Source organism: Mauremys reevesii, linkage group 1 (genome assembly GCF_016161935.1).
Source record: "Mauremys reevesii isolate NIE-2019 linkage group 1, ASM1616193v1, whole genome shotgun sequence".
In the NCBI taxonomy this organism is placed as follows: Eukaryota; Metazoa; Chordata; order Testudines; family Geoemydidae; genus Mauremys; species Mauremys reevesii.
In genome coordinates this window covers 226,039,597-226,055,224 of record NC_052623.1, presented here as the reverse complement: position 1 = coordinate 226,055,224, position 15,628 = coordinate 226,039,597, and the positions used below count along the sequence as shown (strand labels likewise).

The 15,628-nt window shown below is 42.1% G+C and overlaps 1 protein-coding gene across 4 annotated transcripts in view; it reads right to left on the bottom strand.

Moving 5' to 3' along the window:
- Window positions 1-15,628, bottom strand: part of TULP3 (TUB like protein 3) — an 80,302-nt gene that overhangs the window by 39,435 nt on the left and 25,239 nt on the right. Inside the window, exon 1 of one of the 4 annotated variants that reach the window (XM_039538191.1) lies at window positions 145-263. The exons of the other annotated variants lie outside the window; for them this stretch is intronic. The gene's annotated coding sequence lies outside the window, so the exon portion shown is untranslated. Of the gene's footprint in view, window positions 1-144; window positions 264-15,628 lie in introns of those variants that run through there. 4 annotated transcript variants of the gene reach the window in all.

Here is a 15,628-nt window from a genome sequence, read left to right as displayed (position 1 = left end):
CCTTTGATATATTTAAAAACTCACTTTTATAGTGCACTTTAAACAAGACTGAGCTATGTATGAACCACGTTCCCGAAGCAACTTTCAATACTGAACAATTGTAATTGGCTGAGTCATGAGCCAATTTGCTGCTCCAATGCTTACCAGTTCAAAGCAATTCACTGTGGTCCTGGTTCTCCCACAGATATCTACATCTCAGAGTTCTGCACTCCCTGGCTCCTCAATCCAGCTCTTTCCTCTTTGTGGATTGCCCAGGATAACTAGTCATGATATGTAAAAGACTGATTTACCCAGTTTTGATATGAAGTTGACCTGATGTATAAAAATTGATTATTTCAGTACTGAAATGTTCTATAGTTAGGTGATGCTGTGGTTGGCATTAGGAATTTGCTACCCACTGATATTTTAATAGGTAATAACATTGTAGCCAAGTCTAAGCATGTTAATACATTTCTACCCCGATATAACGCGGTCCCCAGGAGCCAAAAAAACCTCACCATGTTATAGGTGAGGCCGTGTTATACCAGGGTAGAGATGTATTAATATGCTTAGACTTGGCTACAACGTTATTGTAGGAAGGCTGTGGAAGGGGAGGGAAATCCTAGCCTTTTTCTGCTGAGAATAGCAGCTTGCCTATGGAGAAGGAATTTGAAAGTTCTACTGTGTCAGAATCTGCTCTGGGCTTAAGTGAAACACACAAAGAATTTCTGGTAGTGATCAACGGCTCGGTGTCTAGTTGGCAGCTGGTATCAAGCGGAGTGCCCCAAGGGTCGGTCCTGGGGCCGGTTTTGTTCAACATCTTCATTAATGATCTGGATGATGAGACAGATTACACCCTCAGCAGGTTTGCGGATGACACTAAGCTGGGGGGAGAGGTAGATATGCTGGAGGGTAGGGATAGGGTCCAGAGTGATCTAAACAAATTGGAGGATGGGCTAAAAGAAATCTGATGAGGTTCAACAAGGACAAGTGCAGAGTCCTGCACTTAGGACGGAAGAATCCAATGCACCGCTACAGGCTGGGGACCGACTGGCTAAGCAACAGTTCTGCAGAAAAGGATCTTGGGATTACAGTGGACGAGAAACTGGATATGAGTCAACAGTGGGGATCAAAATGAAAATCCAGAGGTGGATAAGGAACTGGTTAAAGGGGAGACTGCAGCGGGTCGTATTGAAAGGTGATCTGTCGGGTTGGAGGGAGGTTACCAGTGGAGTTCCTCAAGGTTCGGTTTTGGGTCCAATCTTATTCAATCTATTTATCACTGACCTCGAAACCAAAAGTAGGAGTGGGCTGATAAAGTTTGCGGATGACACGAAGTTGGGAGGTATTGCCAATTCGGAGAAGGATCGGGATATCCTCCAGGGAGATTTGGATGACCTAGTAAACTGGAGTATTAGTAATAGGATGAAATTCAATAGTGAGAAGTGTAAGGTTATGCATTTAGGGATGACTAACAGGAATTTTAGTTAGAAGCTGGGGACGCACCAGTTGGAAGTAACGGAAGAGGAGAAGGACCTTGGAGTCCTGGTTGATCGCAGGATGACTATGAGTCGGCAATGTGATGTGGCCGTTAAAAAAGCTAATGCGGTCTTGGGATGCATTAGGCGAGGTATTTCTAGTAGAGATAAGGAGGTGCTAGTCCCGTTATACAAGGCATTGGTGAGACCTCATTTGGAGTACGGTGTGTAGTTTTGGTCTCCCATGTTTAAGAAGGATGAATTCAAACTGGAATGGGTACAAAGAAGGGCCACTAGAATGATCCGAGGAATGGAAAGCCTGTCGTATGAAAGGAGACTTGAGGAGCTCGGTTTGTTTTCCTTAACCAAAAGAAGGTTGAGAGGAGATATGATTGCTCTCTTTAAATATATCAGAAGGATAAATACCAGGGAGGGAGAGGAATTATTTCAGCTCAGTACTAATGTGGACACGAGAACAAATGGATATAAATTGGCAGTCGGGAAGTTTAGGCTTGAAATTAGACGAAGGTTTCTAACCATCAGGGGAGTGAAATTCTGGAACAGCCTACCGAGGGAAACAGTGGGGGTGAAGGACCTCTCTGGCTTTAAGATTAAGCTTGATAAGTTTATGGAGGGAATGGTTTGATAGGATAACGTGATTTAGTCAATAGGTCAATAAAGTGCGACCACTGGTAATTAGTAACGAGGGTCAATGTTGGGATATTGAAAGTCTTTTTCCTGAGTGTCTGGCTGGAGAGTCTTGCCCGCATGCTCGGGGTTCAGCTGATCACCATATTTGGGGTCGGGAAGAAATTTTCCTCCAGGGTAGATTGGCAGTGGCCCTGGAGGTTTTTCGCCTTCCTCCGCAGCATGGGGCAGGGGTCGCTTGCTGGAGGATTATCTGCTACTTGAAGTCTTTAAATCAGGATTTGGGGACTTCAACAGCTGAGTCAAGGGAGAGAATTATTTCAGGAGTGGGTGGGTCAGCTTTTGTGGCCTGCATCTTGCGGGAGGTCAGACTAGATGATCATAATGGTCCCTTCTGATCTTAAGTTCTATGATTCTATGAGTGTGCCCTTGCTGCCAAGAAGGCTAATGGCATATTGGGCTGCATTAGAAGGAGCACTGCCAGCAAATTGAGGGAAGTGATTATTCCCCTCTATTCGACACTGGTGAGGCCACAACTGGAGTATTGCGTCCAGCTTTGGGCCCCCCACTACAGGAAGGATGTGGACAAATTGGAAAGAGTCCAGAGGAGGGTAACGAAAATGATTAGAGGGCTGGGGCACATGACTTACGAGGAGAGGCTGAGGGAACTGGGCTTATTTAGTCTGCAGAACAGAAGAGTGAGGGGGGATTTGAGAGCAGCCTTGAACTACCTGAAGGAGGGTTCCAAAGAGGATGGAGCTAGGCTGCTGTCAGTGGTGGCAGATGACAGAACAAGAAGCAATAGTCTCAAGTTGCAGTGGGTGAGATCTAGGTTGGATATTAGGAAAAAATATTTCACTAGGAGGGTGGTGAAGCACTGGAATGGGTTACCTAGGTAGGTGGTGGAATCTCCATCCTTAGATGTTTTTAAGGCCCGGCTTGACAAAGCCCTGACTGGGATGATTTAGTTGTGGTTGGTCCTGCTTTGAGCAGGGGGTTGGACTAGATTACTTCCTGAAGTCTCTTCCATCCTAATCTTTTATGATTATATATGCGCAGCAAACTGATCCTTCTTTGGAACAAGAAAGGGCGGCAGTTCAGAATGATACCCTGGCTGGGGAAGGAAAAGGTAGATTTTTTATGCAAGAAGGTTTGTTGTATCAAGAATCCTCTATAGAAAGAAATGGCATCCTAGTAAATTTGCAAGGAAATAGTTGTGCCCCAGAGATACAGGACAGAAGGACATTTAGGAGTGGAGAAAATCTGTGACAGGCTGAAGAACAATCTTTATTGGCTTCATATGTTTCAGACACTGAAAAATTATTGCAAAAGTTGAGATTTGTGTCAGAAGCTTAAAGATTTAAAGGGCTTTACAAGGCACCACTGCAGTCTTTACCCATCATTAAAGAGGCATTTGCCAGATTGTCTGTAGATATTGTAGATACTGTAGATCTCTCACTAAACCTTACAGGAGTGGAAAGAAATACAATATTTGTGATGGTGGATTCCACAACCAGGTATCCTGAATCCACAGCTTGTCTAATATTGAAGCTGAAACTGTGGCTACAGCTTGATTTACCTTTTTCAGCAGAGTAGTATTTCCCAGAGAAATACGGACAGATCATAGTGCAAACTTCACAGCCATTGTCTTAAAAAAATTATGGGAATTGTGTGGAGTGAAGAATATAACGGCTGCTCCCTAACACTCAGAGACCAATGAGGCTGTGGAAAGATTTAATGGAACTTTGAAAGCTATGCTAAGAATGGATGTCTCCAGGTGTGACAACAACTGGGACATTTTGGTCTCATTTCTTCTATATGTGTACAGAAGTGTACCCCAAGAATCTACTGACTTTACTCCCTTTTACCTCCTATATGGGAGGCAGGTGAGGGGACACCTAGATTTAATTTGAGACTCTTGGGAGGGCAATATGGAGGAAACAGGACTACAGTTGGGGAGTATGTATCTAATTTTAAGGAGAATTTGCAGGTTATGATGGATTTGGTGCAACAGAACCTTAAGAAAAGTCAGTAAACTCAGAAAGCTTGGTATGATCAGCATACTGAGGAAAGGTCATTTGATATTGGTGATCTGGTGTTAATATTAATTCCTGTAAGGAAAACCAAAATGCAGGACTATTGGGAAGGACCTTTTGAGGTGATTGAAAGTGTGAATGAAGTCACATATAATGTCAGAAAGCCCCCTGTCAGGGGAACAGTGCAAACAGTGCATATCAATAGGTTAAAAGCTTACCATGAAAGCAAGGTTGCTGTGACTATGATATGTTGTGCTGATGAGGAACCCCTTTAACTGATTTGGTCAAAAAGAGCAAAGAGGGAACTCCACTGGAAAGCACTGAGTTTGGGGAGTTTAACTCTAGCCCCCAGTCAGGAAAAGCTCTCCCTTTTAAAGCACCACAGACAAGTATTTTCTAACTGGCCAGGTTTAACTAACAAGAATCTACACTCCATTCAAAATGCAGGGCATACCGGGCCAAAGGGGAAATGCAGAGGAGGTTGAAAGCATGCTTGAAATGGAGTTAATCACTAAACTCAAAAAGTCCCTGGGAGTCTCCTATTGTGATGGTTCCTAGGAAAGGCAAACCATCAGATTTTGCATAGATTATAGGAAATTGAATGCTATCGCCCAGTCTGATCCTTACCCCATAGCCTAAATATAGGACTTACTGGACCTACTGTGGGGGAGGGGTGTGCAAAATTTGTAAGTACCCTAGATTTGACTCGTGGGTACTGGCAAATTCCCTTAAATGCTGATGTCCAGGAAAAATCTGCTTTTATAGTGGAATCTGGACTATATGAATTTAATGTTATGCCTTCTGGATTAATACATTCAGAAGCAACCTTTATAATGGCTTGTTAATGACGTGCTGCAGAGGTTACAAACTAAGTTGCCTCTAAGCTGTGTGGCCGCGCAGCTGCCTATTAAGCCCCATGCAGAGGCTCAGGGCTGTGGTGGGGAGAGGCACCCCTCCCCGCCGGCCCCAGCACAGGCCTCCCCTGGACTTGCTGCAGCCGGGGCAGAGGAGTCCCTCCCTCAGCCCAGTCCAGTGCACTAGAGCTGCGGGGAGTCCTCTCTCCCCGTTGCAGCTTGGAGGCAGGCTGCACCCCAAACCCCTCATTCCTGGCCCCACCCCAGAGCCTGCACACCCCACACCCCAACCCTCTGCCCCTGCCCTGAGCTCCCTCCCGCACCCTGAACCCCTCATCCCCACCCCTGAGCCCGCACCCCCAGCCAAAGCCCTCATCCGCCCATACCCCAACCCTCTTCCCCTGCCCTGAGTTCCCTCCCGCACCCTGAACCCCTCATCCCCACCCCAGAGCCCGCACCCCCAGCCAGAGCCCTCATCCACCCACACCCCAACCCCCTGCCCCAGCCCTGAGCCCTCTCCCACACTCTGAATACCTTGACCCCACCCAGACCACATGAATTTTGTTATGTGCACCAATATGAAGGTGTTGTGTCACACATCACCTCCACATTGGTGCACATAACAACATTTATTCCGCACATGGACATAAAAAATTAGAGGGAACACTGGGTTACAAACATTTGCCAAAGTCTATATAGATGACTTGGCTATTTTTAGTAGCTCCTGGCAAGACCACTTCAATCATTTGGGAATTGTGTTACAAAGGCTACTGTCAAGGTCTCCAAATGCAAGATGGGAGCTGCAGAGGTTTCCTACCTAGAACACAAGGTAGGCGGTGGGTTTGTTCACCCCGACCCTTCAAAAATAGAGGCCATTAGGAGCTGGCCTTCCCCTAGAAAAAAGAAGCAGGTCCGATCCTTTATTGGTCTGGCCAACTATTACCCATAGGTTTGTAAAAGGGTTTAGTTACATTGTGGCCCCCATATCAGACCTTACCAAAAAACAAGGAAGCCAGACTGGGTGGTATGGACAGAGGCCTGTCAGAAAGGCTTACAGAACATAAAAGAAGCTTTGTCTAAGGAGCCTGTTTTGGTCAGCCCTGATTTCAGCAAACCATTTGTGCTGTGCACTGATGCTTCTAACACTGGGTTGGGCGCAGTACTGATGCAAGATGGAGTGGGGGGTAAGAGGTACCCCACTGTCTACGTAAGCAAAAAACTGACACCCACTGAACAAAATGCTGCTGCCATTGAAAAAGAGTGCTATGCCATTGTCTGGGCTACTAAACCTTATCTGTGTAACAAAAACATTACTGCTTTAAGTGATTATGCCCCTTTAGCATGGCTGCACTGAGCTAAGAGAACCAATTCAAGATTACTTTGTTGGGAGTTTGGCCCTACAAGAATTTGACATGGACATAATTCATAAGGGAAAGGAAAATGTGGTTGCAGATCCTTATCAAGAATGGGGAGTCCCTGAGGAGGGTTCAGAATTGTCTGTGCCACCCCTTTATACGCCAGTTTTGCGTTGAGGGTGTGACGCTGATAAGCCAGCAGGTCAGAACTATTGGCCAATTCACTTGTGTGTGAACATCAAAGAAACATTAAGTGTACTAGTATGCACAGACTAATTCACTTGTGTTAAATGGTCAATGTCTTCACTTATCTATAACCTGTTGATGTGATCGCATTACATTATGTATATCCCTGTAGTTACATAACCCTAGTTTAAAGTGTGTGTTAGTGTTAAAATGAGAAGATGTTTGATGTATAAACTTCATGAAAATTAACAAAGGATTGTTGTTTGCTATTACAAACGTCTGCATTTATGTATAACCCTGTAACTAAAATTACTCTTCAAAGTAACTTTGGAAATGTAAATGAAGAAGGTTGCTAACTTCAAAGCATGGGTCATTGTGTTTGACAATGGAAATTCACAGACTCCAGTCTTCATTTAGTCAACAAAGGAAAAGCCCGTGCAGTGAATAAAAACTCTTCCCAGATTGCATTCCATGGAAAGGAGCTGTAAGAATAGATCCAGGGAATGATCCTGTTACCTCTGAACTTTTTGGGCACTCATAGGGAAGCATTCTAGATGCAAGACAGACATCCCCAAAGTTATTTTGGATAACTCTGAAAAACCTATAGAAAATTAGCAGATTATTACTTCTCTGCTATCATTTTGGATTTATAAACTTACACTCTTCTGTTAATGTATTTTACCTGCTTTAACCTCTCAACAATTCTCCCTTTTTTTTTTAAGCTAATAAACCTTTAGTTAGTTTACTAGAGAAATTCACTGCCAGTGCTGTCTTTGGTGTCAGACTGAGAATATCCATTGACCTGTGGTAAGTGACTGACCCTTTGGGGTTGGGAGTAACCTATTTTGATGTGATATTTGGTATAGCGACCAGTATCACAAAGTCCAGTTTGTCTGGGTGGAAAGATAGGCTGGAGAGTCTAACGGTACTGTCTGTGCCTACATGGTAAAACTAACATAATGATCCAGGAGTTCACATTAGTTATTGGCTTGGTGAAATCTAATTATTGAATATACCACCACGTTGGGGTGTCTGCCCTGTTTTCTGACAGTCTGATCTGAGATTGGCACTCACAGGGTACGTCTACACTACGGGATTATTCCGATTTTACATAAACCGGTTTAGCAAAACAGATTGTATAAAATCGAGTGTGCGCGGCCACACTAAACACATTAAATTGGTGGTGTGCGTCCACGGTCCGAGGCTAGCGTCGATTTCTGGAGCGTTGCACTGTGGGTAGCTATTCCGTAGCTATCCCATAGTTGCCGCAGCCTCCCCCGCCCCTTGGAATTTCCGGGTTGAGATCCCAGTGCCTGATGGGGCAAAAATCATTGTTGCGGGTGGTTCTGGGTAAATGTAGTCAGTCACTCCTTCCTCTGGGAAAGCAATGGCAGACAAGCATTTCACGCCTTTTTTCCCTGGATTGCCCTGGCAGATGCCATAGCATGGCAACCATGGAGCCTGTTTTGCCTTTTGTGCCTGTCACCGTATGTGTACTAGATGCCGCTGACAGAGGCGATTCAGCAGCGCTACACAGCAGCATGCTTTTGCTTTTGCATGACGGCAGAGATGGTTACCAGCCATACTGTACCATCTACCATACCATAAATTGGTAATAAAATGATCATGGTTACCAGTCCTTTTGCACTGCACCATTTGCTGCTGTCATAAGTGCCCCTGGCTGAGATCAGTCAGGGGCGCAAAAGCCAAAATTGGGAATGACTCCCTGAATCAATCCCTCCTTTTTGGTATCTAAAAATAGAATCAGTCCTGCCTAGAATATGGGCAAGTGTACTAGAGAACCACTGTATCATAGAACCAGAGAGCACAGCTGCTCTGTGTCAGATCCTGCTGAAATTATGAGCTGTATGCTATTCACAGGGGGTGCTCCTGCAACAACCCCACCTGTTGATTCCATTCTTCTCCCAGCCTTCCTGGGCTACCATAGCATTGTCCCCCCACTTGTGTGATGAAGTAATAAAGAATGCAGGAATAAGACACAGTGACTTGTTAGTGAGAAATGAGTGGAAGGCAGCCTCCAGCTGCTATGATAGTCCAGACAGGACAGTAAGGAGTGTGGAGGAGAGGAGCCCAGCATCCCTCTGCTAGTCCAGGGGCAATTGAATCTTTTCTTTACACATGAAGGGTGGGGGCTGATGGAGCTCAGCCCCCTGTTGCTATGATGACAATGGTTATCAGCCATACTGCACCATCTACCAGGAAAAATTCGGGCCAGGCGCCCTTGATTGACCTAACTGATGCTAGTCGGCATGGTTACCAGTCCTTTTGCACTGCCCCATGTGCCAATAGGCTGATGATGAGGACGGGTACCAGTCATATTGCACCATCAGCCACCCATGGCATGGCGGGGAGGGGAGCAAGGATGTTGGTGTTGAGTGCTGCAGCATCACATCTATCTGCAGCATTCAGTAAAGATAGGGTGACATGTTAAAGAGTCAAGAGAGGATTTTTTTTCCCTTTCACTTCTGGGGGTGGGTGGGTGGGTGCGTAAATTGCCGAGCTATGCCCTGACCCACCGCGGACACTGTGTTTGACCCTAGAAGCATTTGGAGCTCAGCCAAGAATGCAAATATTTTTCGGAGACTGCAGGAACTGTGGCATAGCTTGAGTCCTCCAGTCCATGAGCGTCCATTTGATTCTTTGGCTTTCCGTTACGCTTGTCACGCAGCAGTGCGCTGAGCCCCTGCTATGGCGTCTGTCTGGAGATTTTTAAAAAATGATTTTGAATTTTGTCTTCTGTAACGGAGCGCTGATAGAACAGATTTGCCTGCCCTTACAGCGATCACATCCGCATGGTCCATGCGGGAGCTCTTTCTTTATTTTGATTTTTAACTGCATCGCCACACGTGTTGATCGGAGCTCCACGCTGGGCAAACAGGAAATATTCAAAAGTTCGCGGGACTTTTCCTGTCTACTTGGCCACTACATCCGAGTTCAGATTGCTGTCCAGAGCGGTCAGTGGTGCACTTTGGGATACCGCCCGGAGGCCAATACCGTCGATCTGTGGCCACACTAACCCTAATCCGATATGGTAATACCGATATTAGCGCTACTCCTCTCGTTAGGGAGGAGTACAGAAACCGGTTTAAAGAGCCCTTTATACCAATATAAAGGGCCTCTCAGTGTGGACGGGTGTGGCGTTAAATCGGTTTTACACTCCTAAAACCGGTTTAAACGCCTAGTGTAGACCAGGCCACAGTTGGGAGCCATTCCAGACAGTGTGACACCCATCTATTCATATTTTAATTAACTTAGTCTGAGGGTTATCTGTGTATAACTGCTTTTTATTATGTCACATTTCCTATTTCTGTAATTTGCCAATAAAATATTTGAGAAATCCTCACTTAGGTTGTGATGACTATATAGGAAAGTACCACAAAAAAGCTGGTCAGAGCCATTATAGGTACAGGGAGGGACAAATGACCTGAAGGATACTTGCTATGGTTATACTAATAGATTTAGGCTCCTTGTTGATACACACAATTTAAACAACTGATATTTTTCTAACACATTTGCTGAATACAGCAAGATATGCAATAGCTGCCATGTGGAAATCCAGTGGGTGATGAAGACTTGGCATGCTCACATACAGAACACACTGGTGATAGAAAAGGTTACCTTTGGCATAGACAAAACACACACAGGTTAGAAGCTGTAAATAATAATATTCACAAAACAACTAGGGGAATAAAGCAACAAAACTCAAATCATTTACCAATTTCTTTGCATACTGGTTTTAAAGAAATAGATTACATTTTTGAACTCTTGAAAAGAAGTAGGTAAAAAAATAATCCATTCACCATGGAGCAGCATTAGATCAGTGGTTCTCAACCTTTCCAGGTTTTACCCCTTTCAGGAGTCTGATTTGTCTTGTACACCAAGTTTCACCTCATTTAAGAACTACTTACTTACAAAATCAGACTTAAAAATTAGGACTGTCCATTAATCACTGTTAACTTATGCAATTAACTCAAAAAATGTAATTACAAAATTAACTATTTTTGAATGGTTTTTCTACATTTTCAAATATATTGATTTAAATTACAACACAGAATACAAAGTGTACAGTGCTCACTTTATATTATTTTTATTACAAATATTTGCACTGTAGAAATGATAAACAAAAGAAATAGTATTTTTCAGTTCACCTCATACAAGGACCATAATGCAATCTCTTTATCGCGAAAATGCAACGTACAAATGTAGATTTTTTTTTTGGTTACATAATTGAACTCAAACAAAACAATGTAAAACTTTAGAGCTTACAAGACCACTCAGTGCTACTACTTATTCAGCCAATCGCTAAGACAAACAAGTTTGTTTACATTTATGGGAGATAATGCTGCCCACTTCTTGTTTACAATGTCACCTGAAAGTGAGAACAGGCGTTCACATGGCACTTTTCTAGCTGGCATTGCAAGGTATTTATGTGCCAGATATGCTAAACATTCGTATGTCCCTTCATGCTTCAGCTACCATTCCAGAGGACATGCTTCCATGCTGATGACACTTGTTTAAAAAAAATGTGTTAATTACATTTTGACTGAACTCCTTGAGGGAGAATAGTATTCTCCTGCTCTGTTTTACCTGCATTCTGCCATATATTTCATGTTATAGCAGTACTCGGATGATGACCCAGCACATGTTGTTCATTTTAAGAACACTTTCACTGCAGATTTGACAAAACGCAAAGAAGGTACCAATGTGAGATTTCTAAAGATAGCTACAGCACTCAACCCAAGGTTTAAGAATCTGAAGTGCTTTCCAAAATCTGAGAGGGACGAGGTGTGGCGCATGCTTCCAGAAGTCTTAAAAGAGCAACACTCCGATGTGGAAACTACAGAATCTGAACCACCAAAAAAAGAAAATCAACTTTCTGCTGGTAGCATCTGAGTCAGATGATGAAAGTGAACATGCGTTGGTCTGCACTGCTTTGGACTGTTATTGAGCAGAACCCGTCATCATCATGGACGCATGTCCTCTGGAACGATGGCTGAACATGAAGGGACATATAAATCTTTCGTGCATCTGGCACATATCTTGCAAAGCCAGCTACAACAGTGCCATGTGAATGTCTGTTCTCACTTTCAGGTGACATTGTAAACAAGAAGCAGGCAGCATTATCTCCTGCAAATGTAAACAAACTTGTTTGTCTGAGCGATTGGCTGAACAAGAAATAGGACTGAGTGGACTCGCAGGCACTAAAGTTTTACATTGTTTTATTTTTGAATGCAGGTTTTTTGTACATAATTCTATATTTGTTAGTTCAACTTTCATGATAAAAAGATTGCATTACAGTACTTGTATGAGGTGAATTGAAATACTATTTCTTTTGTTTTTACAGCACAAATATTTGTAATAAAAATAAATATAAAGTGAGCACTGTACACTTTGTATTCTGTTTTAATTGAAACCAATATCTTTGAAAATGTAGAAAACATCCAAATATATTTAAATAAATGGTATTTTATTATTAACAGTGTGATCATGTGATTGATCATGATGTTTTAATCGTGCGTTCACAATTAATTTTTAATTGCTTGACAGCTCTAATAAAAATACAAAAGCATCACACCACACTATTATTGAAATATTGCTTACTTTCTTATTTTGTCTGTATGAAATTTTAGTGTGTACTGACTTCACCAATGCTTTTTATGTAGCCTATTGTAAAATTAGGCAACAATCTAGATGAGTTAATGTACCCCTTGGAAGACCTCTGCTTACCCCCAGGCATATGTGTATCCCTAGTTGAGAACCACTGTATTAGATTATTAGATAATGATCACTTTTCCATTTCTCTCTCTCTCTCTCTCACACACACACACACCCCTTTTCTTTTTGGATATTGTCTTACGTAATTATTTTTATTTAAAAAAATAGCATTGTGTGGACACAAACTAGCATTGTTTGCACTCTTCACTGCTTCTTTGTGATGGAAAAATGCAACCTCAAAAGATTTTTGTTTGTTTTTTATGTTAAACATATGAGATCCCAACTTTTATTTTTAGCTGGATGATTCTGCCAGTGGAGAATAGGGGATGACCTCTCTGAGCTACAATTATCCCAGTTCTCAATGGGATCAAAATCATTTTTAATTATGTCATGTGTCCACTTTGGAACAAAACCTATGTTAAGTGAAAACTTTATAGCTATGTTTGAAGACTGGAACAGCACCACTACTGCAGAATAGACTAGTCCTCACATTCAACACTCCTCATTACTTAATTAAGGGTTGGAAATTATAACAGTCAGGATCAAGCTATTGTGATGTCTCCATTCTGGTCCTCCAACGATGACTCAAGTCCTTCAGTAACAAGAAGTAAGTCAGGATCTGATTTTCCTTATGTAAAAGGCATGCAAAAAACAAGTGTGATGGAGGTGGGTGGGTGTTCCCACATCTCTCCCCCTCCCCCATGCCCCCCCCCAGTATGGAAGGAAGAAACAAAACCAAAAACTTTAACAAGTCATCTTTTTGCATCATAAAGTACAGGAACAATTACAATTTTGTCTCCTTTTCAGGTCACCTTTAACAGATTAAAAGCACTTCTGTGGAAAGGACTTGCAGTGAAGGAGCCCAGCAATCCTTTCCCATCACAGAATAAGAGGGTAGGAGGTATCAGAGCATCTATATGGTAAATATTTAAAAAAGTCTCACTTTTTTATTTACCTCATCCCTTGAATCCTTCCCACTCCTTGGTTGTCTGGAAAGTCCAACACAACAGCCAGGAAAACAGAGCTTCCTTGTTCCTTTCCTACACTAACTTTTTCTCTTAGTAGCTCAAATGGATAAGCTGTTGATACTGAAAAAGACTGTGTGGAGGCTCTCCCACATATCAGTGACAAATGCAAGCAGTGCACTAATACAGCCCCTGGCTCAACCAGATTCAAAAGGGAATCCAACCAAATCCACAGAAACAACACATTCAAATGCTCCTCTGACATGTAAGTGTACAAGTACTGCATTGCACATAACACTCCTGTCTGCAGTAAGAGCAATTAAACATCTATTGGAAATGAGGAAAATAACAAATCTGCCCAGAATACAAGAGTATGGTCTAGAAAGCAATTCCTAGCTTAGCCCGTGGTACTTGTGACATGTCAGTATTCAGATTAGCTTCCCCTCCTCTTTCTCTCCCTAACCTTCTGCAACAGAGCACACGCTATATTCACTCCAAATCCCTCCACAGTACTATGGTCACTGGAATGTCCCATTAACACCACAAAGAAACTGCCCCCACTGACTCCTTTCTTCAGTTTCACCATATTCAAGGAACCCCCTCATCCTCCCCTAAGAGCTGAATGATGCCTCTGGATCTGGAGAAGGTGGGAAATAATCAAAGGTGTAAAATGGAAGTGGAGACCAGGAATAACCATGGATACCAAGTAGGGATGGAGTTAACAATTGGCTAAAAATGCAGAATGTGCATTTACTAAAAGGCATATTGAAGTGTGGTTGGACATTAAAAATGAGAAAAACAGCAAAATGGTGGGATTCCATATTGTCTCTCTCACTGCCTTCCAGGTCAGATATGCTCCAATGATAAGTAAGAAGGTTTTCTTTTTAACTGCCAATGCCAAAAACTCCAGCCGAAACCAAAACCCAGCCTGCTTTTTACATCATTACCAGAAATAAAAATTTTGCAATAAGAATTTGGATGATAAATTTGTTGATGATGGATGAAGTATAATAAGAAATCAATTTCTCTTTCATAGCCATTCTTACTATGCATAGTTAATTGTAACATACATAACTCCCAGACTCAACATCCGATAAGTAAGATGTCACTTATACATAACCAAGAAGTATTCTAAAATTAAAGTAGTATTACAACATACGCATGTATATTCCCACTTGGTTTTTAAAAAAGGGAAATAGTGTATTATTTTGAAAACAGTATGTGATTATGTAATTAGAGACTGTGTTATACATATGCAAGAAAGGGCTGAGTTAACATTCCACATTCAATTTTAACTTTGAAATTTGTTGATTTCTGAGTAGTTGACCATGCAATTGAATAGTCTCTAAATGTAGGGCCATTTAATGGAATTACATACTATTTGTCAAATCGTACAATATACAATAAAAACTGGAATATCTAACGCAACCTTCCATACAATAAACATTCTTTATGTATGCTGCTATGCTACCCAGTTAAGATTGTCACTGAATATTTGATTTCATTAAGATTTTAAAGGACCATTATGATCAATTAGTCCAATGTCCTGCATAACACATGCCATACAATTTCACCTAGCGTTTCTAGCAGCAAGCCCAATAACTTGTGGGGCCTGGAGACTGATCTTGGTGGAGGATTTTCAACTGGAATTCACTTCTCACTTTGGTCCCCCAAGTCTATGTGTAGAGCATAAAGTCCTTGAGTTTTTGCCTGATTGGGGGTAAGTTCATCGAAAGGGGGAAGATGGTTGTGCACTGACACTGTTCAACACAATCACTTTTATATTGCACACAGCTGCCTGAGAGAATTGGGTGATGCAGTTTTATAAACTGAAAAATAAATAAGAATTACCCTCTTGCTTTGCTCAGAATGAAAAAAATTTAGTAATGCCATGCCATCTTTTAAATAGGAAACATAATTTGGCCCCAAAAGCCGCTACACAAAACTTACTAGAATGTGTGTAAGGGCTTTATACTATATGCTGATACAAGACATTTCAAATACACTTATCTTGAATTTGAAAATTTATTCACAACTCTCTAGGGCATTTACCTTCAACCAAAGAGATGTTTCTTTTCCACCTTTAATTACTATGATTCTGTGAATGAAATAATCTTCACAAAACAATGGGTTATAGACATTCCTTGATGCAGAGTAATTTTACAATGGATATTTGGGATCATGTTTAACACCTCAGTGATTTCAGTCTAAGCAGAATCATGAAACATCTTCATAGTTAGAATGTCAAATATCAGAGGGGTAGCCGTGTTTGCCGCTTTTACAGATCCAGACTAAGAGTTCTGTGGCACCTTATAGACTAACAGACATATTGGAGCATGAGCTTTCGTGGGTGAATACATGCATCTGACAAAGTGGGTATTCACCCACGAA